Raw genomic sequence first — 6,268 nt, forward strand, 5'->3', positions numbered from 1 at the left:
CCCTAAAAAATAGGGCGTCACATAACTCTACATAAAGTTTTTTTTTTTGCATTTGCGCTTGAAACGTTTTTCGTTATTCATACACATCGCTGATGATTCGGTGATTATGCCTCAATTGAAATTGAACACATCTTTAGCGCAAGTTTGATAATTTTAAATTACCTAGTTATAAAATAAATAAAAAGGTGTATTAGTAAACATCGATACAATAAATATAATTTCATACTTCGGCAAGATTTTTATCAAACAATAAACCACAATTCTATTCTTCAAGTGTTTTTAATAATAATCCTTATACGTACCGTTTTATTGCAAATATCATATACTTTTCTTATATGAAAAAGACAAGGGCAATAATGAACAAGAGCCACAAACACCAACCAAAGTTGGCCTTCCAGAGACTGACCGTAGGAAGGTGAGGATTCACACACCTCACTGAACAACTGTCATCAAATGTCATTATTGGACCTAAATGTTCTTTTTGGAATACCGGTTTTCAGGTTTCATCAATTAAAAATACCGAAATACCGGTATTAAGATTTTGACTGGCAATGTGAGTCCTGGCCTCCACGAACTTTACTAAACATTAATTACACACTTGTGTCACTGTTATACACTCATAGACTCACACCTCACTCGATTAACCTTAATTAGTTTTAATCCACTTTAACATTATGTAACAAAGCAGATCAATTGAGTTGAGTACCGAAAATAAATCCTTTTTGCTAATTCTCCTATTAATCTAATTCTTATACGGTACTTTTAGAGATTCTACCAATCACCAATACTGCATCAGCTGTTACTTTCAGCTTTATGTGAGCACGCTGTGCAAGAGTTGCAGTCATTCCTTGACTGTGTCAGGATGGCCAGTTACGTGCAGTTGATGCCACGAAGAAAGAGTTTGTAAGATTTAAAAATCTTACAAAAAAAATAAAATATTTTTTTTAGACTTTGGAAGTTAGTTTTCCTTTTGGATTCTTGCCATTATTAGGATAATATGGTAATATCCGAAGTTTCAATAACAAGAATTATTCAGTAAGAATTATAAAATTAGTGTGTAGTAGAAATGAAAACAGAGACTTTAGCATTAACTTCGGTTAAAGCAGGGAATAGACGGAGAATACTTCGGCAAAAGCAGCAAGTGGTTTTGCGAGACAAACAAGTTAATGTTTATGCTAGGTCAAAATGTAGGGTCAAAATTTACTTCAGTCGCAGACCGGAAATCGGTTCTTAAGCAACACACACAAGTTTCCAAAAATAGATGCTGTGGTCACTAATGTCACGTTTTGTGGTTTTAAAACGCTATGGAGACAAGGCGTTATATGTGAAGAGTAAAGTTGTTTTTGGACAATCGGCACCTTCAAACGGCATACCGGATGGCCGCCGATCCAACAGGTTGTAAAATAGAGTGTATTGATCACGCGCTACTGGGCCGGCGGAATAAGGGGTTTTCCAACAAATGGAATGAAATAGAATCCGAAAGTAAATGTAAGATTGGTAGAAGTCACTGGGAAATAGGCGTGGCGAAATCGGCAGTAAACGAGTGGCAACACACACTAAGTTGAGATTTTGGCGGGGTGAATGAAAATGGTTTAGGAGGACACTAATTTGAGAATTTGGCGGTGTGAGTAAGAATGGTTTAGTCAGACACAAGTTTAGATTTTGGTCGGTGCTAGTAAGAATGGGTTAGTCGTTGAGAAAGTCAGAGTTCTTTTTTGAGTGGAACATAGTCAATGTTGGCTCTTTGAGACGTCTAGGAATTGGGAAGAAATATGTGGAAGACAAAACGAGTATCTCACAAGAAAAGGGTAGACTCAAATCTGCCGTTAAAGACCAAGATTCCTGAAATCTTGGAAAGCAAAGTGCTGGAATCGGATGGAATCGGAACCCCGACCGACATGATAGTAGCCATTCCGGAAAGGAGAAGTGCATCAAGCGGGCTGAATAAAATGAAGCCGAAACCTCCTGGCAGCACAACTACCAGTGCCTAATTCTTCAAGAATAGTAAGACGATAATTCTTCAAGATAGTAAAAATAAGCTGTACCTGATAGGAAGGATGAAATATGACGCCCCACCGAGTTCTACAAGTAAGTCGCTAGTTTGTAGAACATAATACCTTCACATACACAATGAACTGTAGAAACCCAATAAATTGCTCAGCAGGACTTTAGAAATAACTAATTGTAAAGATAGTTTAGGGAAGAATCAGGAAGGAAGAACATTAAAAAGGGGGGATTTATTAGATATAAGATATTTAGAATGTTGGATACATGATATGTAGAAAGGAATGAAAGGAACTGATATTTCTTGTTTAATTGATGCAGTATTAAGTATATGTAGAAAGGAATGGAATGGAATTGATATATCTTGTTAATGGTATTTAACTGATGCAGTATTAAACATATGTAGAAGGGGACAGAATGGAATGGATATTTTTTACTAATGGTATTTAGAGGATGCAGGATAAAATATATTAACAAAGGAAGGGATTGATGTTAGCTTGTTGATGATTTTTATTGAAGTATGAATATGATGTATATATACACATGTACGTGAGACCAAATCATGTTGTCATATGTATGAATTCAATTATTATTTGGTTTTAATTATGCTCATGTAAATATGTCTAATAAACTGTTTTTTTTATATACAACATTTGTGTGTTTTTTGTTGTTCTGAGTACAAACCTATCCAAAGGGAATTAAACACATTAAGGAGATTTTCCCCTTGAACTTACAATTTTCTGTGAAGCAATAATCAGATGCGCAAGTGGGGAGTTATTATAAAGGGGATATATATATTTAAATAGGGGAACAAAAACAAATGGATATATAAAGATAAATAATATACATATAAATATAATCATTTTTTACATCCCCCCCACCACAAGTTGCTTTACGTGAGGAAGGATGTTCTTCCTGTCATATTGCTAGTGGTTAGGACATTGCGTTGTGGCCGCAATAACCCACGTTTAAATCCTGGTCATGTTAGGTTAGGTTCTTCTACTTTTTTCCTTAATTTATCTTTGAAGAAATTCCTATCAGTTTAATTAATTAATCACTCCTAAACCATGGGAAAGTAATTGCATTGGAACTGAGCATATTACATAAGCTAAGTTCCAGCACAGTTCATCCTTAATTTGGGAGTCATCTTTCGTCATCACGTTCGATTTCTTCAGTCTTTTTGAGTAAAATACGTCTTAGCATCGCGCCAACCCTCTCGAAGGACTAAAGGGACTTGATGTAGTCAGGGATTCTTTGTGTAATTTATTTTGTCAGTTTTTAATTTCTTATTTGAAGAAATTATTACATCTCCTAAAGGGTGTTTTGTCCACCTCGGTACGGATACGTGTACCAGGTGCTTGTGGGTAGATCTTCGGTTGGTATTATTGGTCGGGAACTCTCTCACTGTCCCACAGGTGCTCAGCTTCTCTGCGAGGTGGCTTGATTCTTAAGAAGGCTCTTTGGCACCATGCTGGTGGTTGAGACGGCGATCCGGATGGGCATTACTTGTTCCATATACCACATTTCTTTTACGTCGGTGTACAAAAAAAAAAAAAAAAAAACTATCATATTTAGGCCAGTGTCCTTGCCAATGTATTTACTTAGTTCATGTTGTTGAGTTCATTACTTCAGGGTGAATACACACAGCGAATCGTTCGGTCTCGGGGGAGAGGCCCCCCCTCGCACGTGAGTCATACCTTCGAAGCCTCCTGAACTATGAAGCCTTAATGGAGGTCAAATCTGCACTGGTAGCAGAGTGGTATCGTCACCGTCCTCCCAACTCGAGTGGAAACTTTTTATGGGCTTTTTTTTTTACTTCGTGGCTGTTTTAGTCAGTCTCGGGCAAATATAGCAAGAATCTCCATTCCCCCCCCCCCCGCAGAAAATGAGGTATTTCGTCCACAAATGTACACAGATCGATCAAAAAACACACATAATTTACAGAAGACACAATACCCATGGGTTGTTGAAGTGATTTTCTAGGTAACCTTAGTATAATAGTTTAATGGAGGTCATTGTGGTTTCTGCTGTGGGGTGCCTTGTGCTCCCGTCTTTCTGTCTTTGTTTCTTGTCTGTGCGAGTGGGTGGTTTGCAATTTGCCTACCTTCCTTATGGCTTGGTAGATTGGTGTTATGGTTTCTGGAAAGTAATCACTCAGGTTTTGAATCGCCTTCTTCTGTTGTTCAGTGAGATCTGTCAATCCCCATTCTGCTTTGATGGCTATGGTCAGTCTCCCGATGGTCGACATTTGGTGGCATTGCGGCTGTTCTTCATTATTTCTCTTGTCTTTCTCATAATCTTCTCCAGCTCTCTGTTGGTCCAATCTATGATTCTGAAGGAGTATATTAGCCTGTGACTTCTTTGGTGTTTATGACTCTGACCATGTGCTCGTCGTTCAGCCAAGTTTTCAGCACTCTCCTCCGCCTCTGAATGTATTTCTCAATCAGCCAGGATTTGCTCTCATTGTGTTCTATCTATTTCAGCCTGCATCATCCTTCTTGAAATGAGGCCTCCAGACCTGTACACAGTACTCAAGGTGTGGCCTGACCATTGCCTTATACAAGGGAATAATCACCTCCTTATCCCTTCTAGTAAAATTCCTGTATATCATTGACAAGACACCATCAGCTGCACTTGCCGACCGTCTGCACTGCTGCTCAGAAAACTTCATATCTGCCTGCACAATTACCTCCAGGTTAATTGTGCAGCCAGATCTTAGTGACTTCAGAGTTTGATTTACAAGCAGAAATAATTTATTATTACTGGTGCGAGTGGAATGAGATGTTTCTAAACATGCTACCCTCGCCTAAACACACTAACTCAGCCACGTTGTGGAAAAGTCCCATAAAAATTTCTCTTGTCATCTACGGGACTCGAACCCAGGTCCTTTCCACCCGGTATGGGGAGGGATATTCGAAAGCCTGGTAGACATATATTAAGGAAAAGCTATTGGAATTAGAGCTATTCGATTTTTCACAACAATATGAGTTACACAGGTCAGGAGCCAGGTGGCATCGTCGATACCATCATATGTCACTCCAGATTCCTAGACAACGTATTTTCTTCAATTCCTGGTGTTGAATGAACAACATGACCAAAAAGGTTTACTCGTGAAACTTGTGCTTTTCGGCTAGTAAAGCAGGAAATCGACTAAAGAAGAACAATTCAAACCATCAAACCATTCACGACTAAACAAGAACCATCTAAAGAAGAGACACAACAGCCATTGATAGTTGAAGGGACTTTCTAGGAAACCCTAATAAAATAGTTTAATGGAGGTCATAGCGGTGTTTCCATGGAGTGCCTTTTTCGCCCATCTTTCTTTCTTTTGTCTGTGCGAGTGGGGTCTCCTTGTTTGGTTGAGTGGTGTCCAATTTGGCTACTTTCCTTATGGGTTGGTAGATAGCAGTGATCATAGCGTACTGATGTGAGATTTACTTAAAGATGGAATTATCATCAAGGCTAAAGGGAAGGGCTTTTGCTTTCGTAAAGGTGACTGCGGTGGTCTGAGACAGTTTTTAAATTCTGTGCAGTGAGGTCAACTGATGATGTTAACAAAGTTGAATTCTAAATGGGAAGCCTTCAGGGACTTAATTTTGGAGGACGTTTTATTCCGACTAAGAAATACTATTCAAGGTTCAGGCCAAAATGGATGTCAGATGAATTAACGAGGCTCGTGACAGAGAAGAAAAATCTATGGGATGCATATAAAGTATCAGGTGACACAGAAGCCTCTGGCAGATATAAACTAGTCTGAAATCAAGTCACGAAGGAGGTTAGGCAGGCGGAGGCGGATTACGAGAAATCTTTGGCAAAGGATGCAAAGAAAAACAGCAAAGAGTTCTTTATTTATGTACACTGTAGAAGGAAAGGGATGAATCAGATTGGATCACTTAACATAGGTGGTTTGACTATTGATGATCATGCTGAGGTAGCTGATAAACTAAATGAGTATTTTGCATCTACATTCACACGAGGAGTTATTCGATGAGGGGGAATGCCAGAAGTTTTTCAAACTTTAACAGGGAGCTAAGTGATTTTGTAATAACTGACAGTAAAGTGGAGAAGAAATTGTTGAAAAAATTATTCCCCATTTACCCTGAGAGAGAGAGAGAGAGAGAGAGAGAGAGAGAGAGAGAGAGAGAGAGAGAGAGAGAGAGAGAGAGAGAGAGAGACAAAAGTAAAAGGGAATCAGCAACAAAGAAAAGAATGATGATATCCAGCTGAGCATCCTGGGTGTGCCTAACCTATACTCATCAGATGT

The sequence above is a fragment of the Mastigoproctus giganteus genome, chromosome 4 (genome assembly GCF_048544385.1).
Source record: "Mastigoproctus giganteus isolate SK-2022 chromosome 4, ASM4854438v1, whole genome shotgun sequence".
In the NCBI taxonomy this organism is placed as follows: domain Eukaryota; kingdom Metazoa; phylum Arthropoda; class Arachnida; order Uropygi; family Thelyphonidae; genus Mastigoproctus; species Mastigoproctus giganteus.